Source organism: Chelonoidis abingdonii, chromosome 11, assembly GCF_003597395.2.
Source record: "Chelonoidis abingdonii isolate Lonesome George chromosome 11, CheloAbing_2.0, whole genome shotgun sequence".
Taxonomy (NCBI): Eukaryota; Metazoa; Chordata; order Testudines; family Testudinidae; genus Chelonoidis; species Chelonoidis abingdonii.
The window spans coordinates 49,959,367-49,972,228 of record NC_133779.1 but is presented as its reverse complement, the minus strand read 5'-3'; positions in this window follow the sequence as shown (position 1 = coordinate 49,972,228).

The following is a 12,862-nucleotide window of genomic DNA, read 5'->3' as shown; positions in this document are numbered from 1 at the left end:
GACCTCCGAGGTCCCTTCCGGTCTAACAAGTCTATGATCCTAGAGGCTACCAGGGATAAAAAACATACCAAATATACACGGGCTGATTGTTTGAGGTGCTGGGAGTGTGAAACATAGCACGGGTGTGAGTGTATGTGCTAATGAATAGCAGGCGAGCCACCACCACTGCTCTTGGAGTCTTCGTACTCCTACACGTAAATAGTAAATCCAGTCTAGGCTGCGCTGGCGGCCCTAACTCCTGAGCAAATATCAACTCAAAATGTGAGGGAATAAAAGCCAACCTGTAATTAAGAGTAAAGGTTGTTTGTAACATGGCACTCTAAAGAGTATAGTATGGCGAGTGTGTGTATAAGTACCCACGAGAGAGGCTGGGCCGGATATGGATATAACATTAAACGTCCTACACTAAATGAATTAGAGACACCACTAGTAATCAAAATTCTGGTGAATTTCCCCAGACGTGAAAGGTTTTTTAACTGCAGCACACATGGCACTGAGGCGTAGTGGTTTCCTAATTTGTTAGCAACACAGCTAGTATGTAACGATCACTTGAGATATAGAGAAAACGTAGAAGATCGCTCTCTGAGTTTGGCTAGAGCCATGAATTATTCTTATGTTGGTTTTGTATTCACAGTATTTAAACCTGTACAGTCATAGTATCGTAAGTAATCCATTTTGCTTGCCACCGGGTAACCACAGTGGCCTATGATTAGCTAATGTGTCTTTCTTCATCAATTTTCAAGAGTCTTAATTTAATAGAAATTTCGCTTGATCCTGGGTTTCAAACACACCTATACTTTGATATTGGTCTCAAGGAAGACTATTAAAGGAGCACTGAAATAACACAAAAAAACTACTTTTGAATGTCACTGCAAAATTGACGTTGCACCAAACGATTTGACTTTCATATTACCAAGGTGGTTGACATTCAGAAGTGACTAATCGTCAGGCACATGTATTACATGTCCAACATAGCGTGGTAACCGAAATTAGTGGGTACAGTGAAGTTGCATACAACATACACCAAAGTAAAACAAGTGTAAATGAATACTCAATATTTGAGCTAGTTAGAATTATAAAGTATTCTATATTGGTCTTCTTTGAGATCTATCAATCTAAATAGTCTACAATTTGATAGCGGATTAATTAACCGCACACTCTTCCTCGTTCTGGATGTAGAAAGAGCGGTATAATTATTAATCCGAGCAGTGCCAATTACTGTTTCGAGTAGTAGCTTTGTATACTGCGTTTTGTGTAATCTATAGAAAAGCTCAGAATCTTCCTTATCAATTAATTCGCTCATCAATTTGTGCAAACACACGTTCCTCATCCAGTTTTGAATGGAACTGAATATTAATATGAAAGCGCCTTAGCATGTCAAAACAGACATTCTGTATTATCCAACCTAACCTTCACAAGATTCCTGCATAGCTCTGGAAATGATAGTTATATGAGACTGGCTCGAACACCGAAAAGCAGAACTAGTTTCTAAAGTCCGAGAAATCAAGACTTTAAAGATAATTGGGGAGACGCCCATGCATCATAGGGAAATGGTCTTGAATGTGCCGAGACGCGTGGGCCAAAAATGACGCTATTCACGGAAGGCCATGCTAAATTCCCGGCATCCTGGCCACGTGAGATCCGCCAAATGCCACGAAATTCTGTGGCATTTCGCCGCGGACGCCTCTCAGTGACGCGCTCTGCGCCGCCGCTTCGCCAGAAAACAAAAGTGGGACACACTGCCCTTTGGTATTACACCCAGTTCTACGTCTAAATTGACAATTTTAAAATGCATTGATTAGTGTCTTTGAAGGCCAACACAAGGGAAACTTCTGTCGAATGTCTGCACCTACCCAATACATATACCTGTGAGAACAATAGTGTATGAGAGTTCTTGCGCAACTCAATCATCATCCTGGTATAAGCAACTGAAGGAATTTATTTCTCATTGGAACTTCTTCTTCAGCTGTATGTCCTAAGCATGACTCTTAAGAGAAAGCAAAGTGTTCAAACATTTTTAAAGAGTAAAGCGGAAACAGTTGTAAAGTACTACTTGCGTTAATGAGTGAACATTACTGACGAGTAATTCTGCAGTGCCATTCCCCTTCGAAAACGAGGCGTCATAGTAGGGATGTAAAAGTGTTAACCGGTAAGTCTTAACTTACCGTAGCCAGACTAACTGTTAACACGGACACATCGGGCAATGGGCCAGAGCACTGGCCCGCGTCAGGCGGCCGGCCAAGACGGCCAGCCCCGCCGCAGCGGGACCACGCAGTCCCGGCCACACCAGAATCAGTCCCTGACCCTTGGCCAGCCAGCAGGACCCTGGCTGCAAGAGCTTGGTGGGTGGACAGCCCCCACCTGTAGCGGTAGGTGCAGGACCCCGTTCCCGCCAGCTCTGGCAGGACCCAGGGGAGCAGCGCCTCCGCTCCACACCAGGCCGATGGGATACCAGCCCGCAACCACCCTGCACTGGCCCATCGTACAACCGCGGTTAACAGTATAAATATATAATTTAATAAGGTTAACTGATACACTTTAACCGATATTACATCCCTATCTAGATTCTTCTGCTGTGGCAAAGTCCATAAAGTCATCTTATATTCCAGTGTTGCCGCTCAAGACAGCAGTCCAAACTGGCCGCAGGACTCAGGGTGTCCCGCGAGTCATGTCCAACTCAAGGAGTCCAATAAGTCATGTCCAGGGCTGCTGGCCCGCACTGATAAAGCTGCTGCCCCCCTCCAACCTCCTGCACGCTGTAGAACGAGCCTGTTGAGTGAAGCGACAGAGGCTCTGGGAGGGAGGGCGAAGTGGGGATGGGGAATTGGCATCGAGAGGGGGAAGAGAGGGGCAGGGGGGGGAGAGGTGGGTTGGGCCTGGGAAGTGGGCAGCAGGGCTGGCTGAGCGGTGGTCTAAGCTTCCCTCCACTAGGGAAATATTAAAGTCCGATTTGCAGAAGCTCTACAAACAATCATTTAAAGTCAAATGAGGGTCCTGAGTGGCTATAGTTTAGACCGCTGCTCTAGAGTTACAAAAATAGAGAATTGGCTCTAGTCAGCCTAGCTTAAGTAATGGTTCCTGGGACTGGTAAGGCCCCAGGAACAAAAAAACATCTAAATCAGCTAGTTTAGTCACCACCAAGTAGCGGATTCAAAAACCATTATAACTTAATGGTGTTAAGGCTATCTGTAATAAAATGGTCCAGTCTGGGTCCCAGGGAACCAAATGCTCACACAGAAAAATGGCCTCGTCCAATGGAACAGATCTGCCAGAAGGCCCAAGAATTAAAAATAGCCATGAAGATGGGCTAATTTCTTTTGTGAAGGAGGCACATCAGGTTGGGCTTGACAGTGGTGGAAAATCTTGCACTGGCTATGCAGCCACAGCTTTCATACTATTTGGAAGTCTTGCTCACCCAGCGTCTAAGCTGCTGGTAATCCGACACCTACCAAAACACGAAAATTCAAATCTTAAAAGACATCCATTTAAATTAAAAGCAATTGCTAGGATATGTTTGAGCAAGCCTAGCAATGATCAAGTGTTTAAGCCATCATCAAATCCAAGCAACAGGAAGCCGGTAGATGCACATGAGGAAACCTGAAACAGAGAACTTCTTGTGAAGCTTTCACTTAGAATTAGGGGACTCCAATGTTTTCTGGACTTATCCATATACACCTCATGTGTAGCATCTCCTGCAGCTCTGCTGAAACTCTCATTGCTCCTGACCATGGTCTGTTCATCCCTTGCCACTGCGACGAATCTCTAAGAGATTTCGTTCTTTGCACACAATCTCCCAAGCTCAGCTACACTCAGGAGTGACAGCTAGAGAGCCACTTTTGAAAGAGACATAGTAGTGGCGAGTTTGTAAGGTCAAACATAACAGAGAAATTTGCCCTTTGCTCTCCTATTTTGTGTTAATAAATCTAACAAATATTGTTCTCAGCTGAAAAATATCAAGGCTTAGTGAGCACAAGGTGTGTGGTTGTCGTATCCTGACTGACTGTACCAGCTTGTGTGTGTGGGATTGCAGAGAGAGAGACACCTTATTTTTCTAAGCTATGGCAGAAGGTAAGTAAGCTTAAACTGATCTCACATAGGTGATCACTCAACCATGTTTTGTTTGTTTCCGTTTGATTTACAGGTACAAAAGCAAAAATGTGTGACCCCCCTCCCTGGCCCTTTTTATGGTGTATATAAAACTATCTGGCTTCCTATTTCTCAATACAAATGGCGGCTTTGCTTTTTAATCCTATGACTCGCAAAATTCCGATCATGTAGATTCAGCATCCCCTTACTCCTGAACCAAGGGAGTTGCAGCTTGGTTTAATCGTACTCCGGAGGTCACGCTTGCCAGCCTCCATGCATTGCTAAGAATATTTCAGGAAAATTCGTTGTGCCTAAAGACTGCCGCACAGATTACTGTAACCCTCTGCTCTGGCCCACAACCCAACTTTCAGTGATTAAGCTTAGAGTGAGCCTCCTCGCTGTTGTAAACATAAATTACAACGCTGTTGGGTGGCTATGAACGACACAAATAACTGAAGATGAAATAGATTCAGCAGTATTTCAAATGGGCTCATAAATTAGCAAAGAAAAACCAGGAAGCCCTTTTTTATGCCAATAAAAAGTCCCAGCTATGATATGGGCACAACATTTCACATAATGTAACATCCTCTCGTCTAATCAAACTTCTATCTCTCCTCACATACAAAAGAAGATAGACAGGTTCTGGCACGAGGCCCTGTGGATCGAGCCCTTCAGGAAAAGCAGCAGTTTCCTAAGGAATTCGTTGGAGTAGCTGCTCCAGGACAGGGACGCAGAGAGAGCCTGACCTCACACAGCTCTGTTCAGAGACAGTTTCCCATTCATAATCTCCCCTCACACCAGGGAATGATACTGCTGACCAGGCGGCTCGGTCCTGCTGATGGCAGCTCCTAGGAGGCAGCCAAAAGCAGCCTCCACCCATCTGGAAAGTGTCACTTCTGTCTGGTTCTGCCCCTTCCATCTTCTGTGCGCATCAGGGGGCCAAGGCTGGTTCTGCATCTAGGTTTTCTGGTCCTGCGTGTGCCACCGGTAACACACCTAAGTCTCATGCCCAATCGGGTGGATGTTCAGTTTCTCGTGGGTACAACCTCCCACCTCCCCTTTCAAAAGCAGTAAGGATTTGGATTAGACTTGAGAGTAGCTGAGTTCACTGTGACTGCCTGTGTGAATGAGGAAGGCCCTACAACCCAACTCTTGTTACCAGCGCACAACCTGAGTAACCAAGCTCAGGGGGGAAGAGGAGAGAAACCGTCTCCTTCATGGGTCACAGAACATTGGTGGAGCCACTCCAAGCTCCGGAGCACACAGGGAGCACGTAAGCCACATGCTCTGCAGGCTCCTGCAATCCTGACACCCTTTATGACATGACACTGTCTACGACCCTCTGCTCCTGCAGAGAGGGTGGAATTTGTCCCTAAATGCACCAGTATGTTGCAAAGATACCTGTATGTAATCGGGGGAAGGATCCCACTGTTGTGGGTGACTTTCCTGCCTCATACACTAACCCGATGGAATTGTCCATTGAACGGATCTGACTCCTCGCTCCGACTCCCTTTACCCAGATGCCTGTCTGACCTTGAGGACTCCCTTTCCAGTCTCCCATGCGGCAGAGTCATAATGCCAACAAGGCTGGGCCCAGGATTCCTGGGAGGCTGAAACCCCAGTCTTGTCAGGGATGTGAGGATTTTGCTGCACGGGACAGGAGTGAGGGTGTCCACACTCTGGGGTCCTCTCTCCACACCGGATGCTTCCCTGACCCCTGGATCATTACAGATAGTTCAAACCCAATGCAATCCATTAAACAACAACTGTAAGAAAAAATGGGAAAGGTTAAAGGGAACAAGGAACCCCACCAGGTGGGCACAGGAGAGAGCACAACCAGCTGGATCCGGGACATCAAGGAAGTTCACAGGCTGTTCCTCACACATCCCAGGCCTCCTTCCCAGGCCCTGGCTGTGTTGCGGTGATACCCCGGGTCAGACCCCTGCTCTGGGGGTGGCAGGACCCTTCTCCCCAGCACCAGCCGTCCCATCGGGTTCATGTCCCTGCTCCGAGTCCGGCCTGCGAGGCCTCTTGTCTGGCGATGTCTCTCTGCATTGGGCCCTGTGCCCAGAGTCCCCCTCGCTCTCGCCAGCCACTCAGCTCCAGTGTTAACTTCGGCAGGGCCGGCGTCCCCAGCTCCTGCCCCTCAGCTCCCCGCGGCAGCTCATCCCAGCTCCTCTGCGCTACCCCAGCCCCGGCTCTGCCTCCAGCCTTCAGCTCTGCCATCTGGGCTGCTCCCTGGCCCCTCTGGCTCTGGCTGCTCTGCCTCTACCTCAGCTCCTGTCATAAGTAGATAGGTAAGGTAAGGGTTAAGTTTCTTTTACCTGGAATAGTTGTATACCATAACTACCTTACCAGGACTCATATTCAGTCAGAATGGTATTTTGTTTATAAGTCAGGTGGTCTGGGGTTTGTTTATATCTGGGGTCTTTGTTGTTTTTCTTCTCGTGTCTATATTGTGGTTTAATAATGTTCCTCTATCTCCCTTTATCTCAAGTTTATTCTCTTTCTATTAACATCTGTGAGTTACAAGGAAGCAAAGTAATTACGGCTTATGAAGATGCTTTGTGTGTATGTACAGATGTGGTGATTGGCTTAGTTGCTTTGTGCTTCTTTCTCGGCTGTGGGTGACAAGTGACTTCTCCTATCCATCTTATTCGTCAAAGTTTCTCCTAAACATCTGTGATGTACAAAGGAAAGCAAAGTAATTCGGCTATGAAGAGCTTGTGATTGTAATTTGTACAGATTGTGGTATGCTGTTTGTCTGTGTTGTTTTCCTCTCGCTTTCGTATGTGGACAAGCTTCTTTCCTAACTCCATCTTTATCTCAAAGTTTTCTTCCTAATTACATCTTTGTGTACAAATGGAAAAGCAAAGTAATTTCTTGGCTATGAATTAGGCTTGTGTGTGTAGTTTGACTCTGTATGTTTGATTTCGTTGATCTGTGTTTTAATCGTTTGGCCTATCTTTATATCAGACTGTTTTATTCATATTTCTTATAAGCAATGAGCCTGTGTATTGATTGATTTCTTAATGCAAGATCGTTGTTTATTCTTCTTTTTCTTTTTTTTTCTATAAAGTTCTTTTTAAACCTTGTGGAAGGTTCTTTTCCTAGTGAGGCAGAGGGGGTGGGTGAAAGCCCAAATCTGTGTGTGGTGTCTTCACTCTCTTCCTTATGTGTCCTTTAGGCTGGAAGGTCTTGCAGGACATAAGGTGAGGGTGGAATCTTCTTGTTTGTGTGAGTCTGACTAGGTGAATGCCTAGCCTTGGGGAGCTTAGATTTGCTGCGTCTGCCGGTTTGTTATTCAAGGATTGTGAAGTTAATAGTCATATTGTCATCCTGGCTATACCTCAGGACAGGGAAGCTGGTGGAGAGTGATGAGAGAGATGGTGACCTTCTAGGGCTCTGGGCTTTGTGTGGGTCCTAAAGGAAGGGTTGGGGACACCAGAGAGAGGAAAGGGGGGTCAGGCCCTATAAATTCCTGACCTGGTGGCAGCGAGAATATCCAAGCTGGTAGTGAGCTTGGGGGAGTTTCAGGTAAGCACCCAGGTTTTGGACGCTAAAGTCCAGATCTGGGACAGGAGGCTATTACCACAGCTCCGGCGGCTGCTCTCCCCTTAGCTCAGCCCTACTCACTCTGCCGTAGGCAGGTAAACCTCAGACGGAGGACAGGCCGTCCAGGCTCCTGGCTCCCTTGTTGGCCTGCCTGCCCTGTCAATCTAGCTGACTTGGAGCATTGGCCTTTCTCCATTGGCCCCGAGGACTGCCAGTTTCTCATTGGCCCATCCCCTTTCTTTTGGTACTGGAAAGGGCCAACCAAAGAACCCCAGTAAGTGTCAGGAAGGGGCCAGCAGCCCCCTCACATGCATGACAATGTCTTTCCTATCGCAGCAGGAAATCTCTCACCTCCACGGGTTTGGTTCTTTCTGTGACTTCCTGCTATTTATGCTCTAGGTGGACAAGTCAGGTTACTTTTTAATTATATTTTGCAACTGAGCCACATGCAGCAGCAGTGAAGAGCAGAAACAGTAAAAACAGACCAACAGCTTTTACAGAAAGACACCATCTTACAAAATGGCTGCTGTCGTCGAGGTCAGCAGTGAACCAGCTGTGAGTTTCCAGGCTTGTATCTCAGTGTGGGTTACGATTTCTTTCTTCCATCAGCCACTGCATCCTGATCTGGTTGTGATCCCTTGACTAAAACATCACTGGGGTATAAACCCTTTGAGCCTGTTTGACAACATTTCATACCATTAGTCACCTCCATGGAAGGTCAGATAACTGTTCGAGTTTGACACAGTTTCAAACGGGTTACAAAGCTTTCTTGCTTCTCTTGCAAACAGTGCACATTATTAGCACATAAACCATTGTGGAAACCTTGCTTTAAGAGTTCAGCACATGGCTGAAAACAGAGTTTAGGATTCAGTTTTTAATGCACCTTTTAACTCCCCTCAGGCTGCAGTTCTCCCTCCTTTACCGTATTCCCAAAACAGACTGAATGGGCCAAATTCATCCATTGTGTAAATCCAGCTCCAGGGGAATTATAGTCACGAATGGTCTGCATCCTAAATTTACTCCTTTTGCACAACCAGCAAACAGTAGCATTATGCTGAGAGGTACTCGTGACAGTTTGGATTACAAACCTCTGCTGCAAGGTGTGAATGCACCCATCAATTAAGGTAGCTCTCAGGATGAATTAAACAGAATGCCCCCACCTATGGCAAAAGGGAGTTATGAACCCACACTGACTAAGTAGGCTGAGGGGGTTTGCTGAGTATTGCTTGTTTGGGGTATATGCAGGGGAAACACATAGAAACTGAGAATGGACAAGAACAGAGAGGCAGAGGCAAAGAGCAGGAAAGCCAGGCAGCAGCCTGTGAGTAGCATGACCCTGGAAAAACCATGAGAGAGAGATTTTGGGCCTAGTGTTGGCTGAAGAGGCTTGGGGATGTTAGCTAATAGGGCTTGGCTACACTTGCAAGTTAGAGTGCATTAAATCAGCCATGGGCGCCCGTCCACACTGGCAAGACACGTAGAGCACTCTGAGTCCATGGCTAGAGTGCTCCTGGTACTCTACATTGGAGAGTAGAATAACATTTGATGCGCCCCCGCTGGAGTGCTGTGGTGCCAGTGTGCACAGGGTGTTGCATTACTGCACTCTGATCGGCCTCCGGAAATGCCCCATAATCCCCTTAAGTGGCCACTCTTGTTATTGTTTTGAATCGCTGCAGGAATGCAGATATGCCCTTTCAAAGCTCTGTTTCTGACAACTGGCTGCCAATATGCTTCGAGACAAAGCAACCATTAGTGTGGAATTCTGTGCGTGAGAGAGAGGTGGGGGGGCAGAGAGGGACTGCTGCCGTCTGAACTTACAAGACAGCATGCTGACATGCTGTCAGCCCTCCAAAAACCCACTCTCTCTCCCCCCACATACACACAACACTCCCTGTCACACTCCATCCCACCCCACCCCCATTTGAAAAGCACGTTGCAGTCACTTGCATGCTGGGATAGCTGCCCATAATGCACCGCTCCCAATGCCACTGCAAGTGCCGCAAATGTAGCTTCAAGCACACTGGCTTGGCTATCAGTGTGGACAGTTTGTGTCTGTGTGAGAAGTCAGCCCAAATATTAATAGGGCTGCTGAGCCTATAGGTCTCTCCATCTAGCAAGGACTGTGATGTGTTGATTACCTGGACTGGAACAGCAGCAAATCCAAGCCAGACTCAGAGACACCATCAACCTCACCAGGAAAACTGCCACCACATGGTGCAATATCTGCGGCACACACCAGCTGGGACAGACTGTGGAGGAAGCAGACTCCAGTGGATCATCAGGAGCTGGGACAGTCATGTTTGCACTGTTTTATTAAACTCATTGGCTTAATTTACAAATCTGGTTCCATTGAAGTGAATGGGATTTTTACCATTGACTTCAGTGGGGCCAGGATTCCACCCAAGTCATAGGATCATAGCCATGTAGGGCTGGAAGGGACCTTGAGAAGACCTGAAGTCCAGGCGCCTGTGCTGAGGCAGGATTAAGCCAACCTTGACCGTGCTTGACAGGTATTTGTCCAACCTGTTATTAAAACCTCCTGGGATTCTGCAACCTCCCTAGGTAGCATGTTCACTAGAACCTCAAAGTTACAAACATCTTCATGCAGGGGGGAGGGGTAGCTCAGTGGTTTGAGCATTGGCCTGCTAAACCCAGGGTTGTGAGTTCAATCTTTGAGGGGGCCAGTTAGGGATTTGGGGATTGATCCTGCTTTAAGCAGGTGGTTGGACTATATGACCTCCTGAGGTCCCTTCCAACCCTGATGTTTATTTTTCTATTTTCTTTCTGTTTTTTCATGCATTTTCAAAGATAATCACTAATGAGATTGCCTCAGCTACTTCCTTAAGTATTCTAGGTGTGGAAGGGTGGAATGTTGTTCCTGTGACACTCAAGGCTGCTGAGCTGTTAAGGTTGCTCAGTGCTCCTGTCCCTGGAACGCTGGTGTTATCAGCACCAGCAGAGAGCACAGCCTGTTAATTCAGCAGATCTCTACATTGCTCAGAGGGAAGGACTACAGGCATGGCTCGGTCGGTGACAAAGGCACTCGGCCAGGTTTATTGTCCTCAAGTCACAGTCCTAATGACTTGTACAGGTACATTAACCAATGAGTGCCCCCTAGCAAGGAGCGGCTCAGTCAGCAGTGGGAATTTCTGCTGTCCCCTCGGCCACACAAAGGATTAAGGCAAGGTCCCCCACCATTTATACACTAAGACAAGCAACGGAGTTAACTTCTGTACCACCTTATGTGTCTCATGGCATCTCTTTGTTACTTCCCCTTGTATCTTGTTCCTAATATCTCGAACAAAACATCCTTATTGGTTATTCTGTCAAACCTTATCTTGTACTAGAGTAGGGTGGATGCGTACTCGCCTTCTGGAATGTATTTACGTAAATATCTACTGCCTAGTACTTCCTACTTGATGTGTTTTAGCAACTTTGCCACGTTCACGTACCTAACAGTGAACTTGTAAGCATCTGCTTTAATACATAGCCTGACTTCAGTTCACAGCCTCTAGTTCTGGTCTCAAGTCCTGCACCAGGTCCACTGCTCCAACCTGTCTCTCTCTACCACACTAAGTTGCATTTCATCAGGCCCCTCTGACTTAAATACATACAATTTATCTAAATATTCTTCAGCCTGTTCTTTCCCTACTCTGGCCTGAGATCCTTCCTCCTTTTTGTTATTATTGATTGTGTTAAGCAACTGGATACAATTAACCTTTCCAGTGAAAATTGAAGCAAAAAATGCATTAAACTCTTCAGCCTTCTCTCTCTGTCATCCCTTATTTACTCGCCTTGCAGGTTAATAAGTAAAGTCATGATTTCTTTTAGTTCCAGAAGCAAATATAAAATCACTCATGTTCAAAATACCTGGCACTTTTCTTAACTCTGTTGCCAGAAGAGTTGAATTTGACTTCACATGTGAAAATTGTCACACTGGTCCAGGTGTCTTTTGGGATGTTAATGTGACTTATGAGCATTAAGGATCCATCCTTTGCTTTCAGTGATCGCATTAGTGCCTCTTCCTTCTGATCCCCAGAAATATTCCAGGAAATTTGGACTGGGTTGAAGATTCCATGGACAATGCAAGCCAGATCAACTATCCCAGTGGAAATGAGGCCGTGGGGAAATGGAACCAGAGGCAAAACCCAGCTGCTGGTGGTGTAGCTGTCTGAACAGAAAAAAGCAGAGAATTTACTGTTTCATCCTGCATCTGACTCACAACAGACCTGCCATCTGTTTATTATCTAATTAAAGGCACCAATTTTACTTTGTTACAATGGTACACTTCCACTGAAGTCAATACAATTACACTAGTGAGACAGACCGGCTGCTATGAATGTTAATCTCATGAGATGGGGATTCATTCAAAGTAAAGAATTCTGCAAAAAGAAAAGAAGAATTGTTACTAAATGCATTTGTGGCTGTTAGGTCAAAAACAATTTGGCAGCAATACATAATGATGAGGGTATAACTAAAGTGCTTTGGGATCTACTGGTGAAAAGCACTAGGTATGAGGGAAGTGGGTTTATTATTATTCAGGAGCTTTGAAAAAAATCTGTCATCTTTGACCATTAAAGGAAAAAATTTAGCTGAGTCCCCTAAAAATGCAAAATCTTTAGTTGTTATTTTTCAGCTTAGTTTCTCCTTTTCAACCATTTCAGCTTTGAAAGTTGTACCATATTCCATTTTTTTCCTGTTTTTTCTTTTTTTAACATCTCAGCATTGTGGATCACTTTTTCCCTTGAGTTACGCCATTATCTTTCCTTACCTTCAACAATCAGTGTGGATCCATTGCCGAAAATCAGATAGCTTCTGATTTAACTGCACAGTAATAGTCACCAGAGTCCTTCTGCTGGATGTTGTAGATTTCCAGTATCACGCCGTGTGTCTTGGGTTTGCAAGCAAACTTACTTACATTTTCATCATTTAAGCATTTCTTGATGCAGGTGGGCCCCTCACCTTCTCTTCTCCTCTACCAATAAACCGAAAAGCCACCTCCTTCCAGTTTTTCTTTGGAAGAACAGGGGATCTTTGCCGTAGCACTAATTCCGGCAAACAGGAATCGCTGAGTGGGGTACAGAGATAACTGTGCTCCCAACACTGAAGAAATAAAACAGATTATGTCATTATAGTCAACTTTCATTCGATCTCTCTCTGCCATAGACAAATGGGATTGTTCAGGAATAAAACTTATTTAATCTGATAATACTTATGCTCT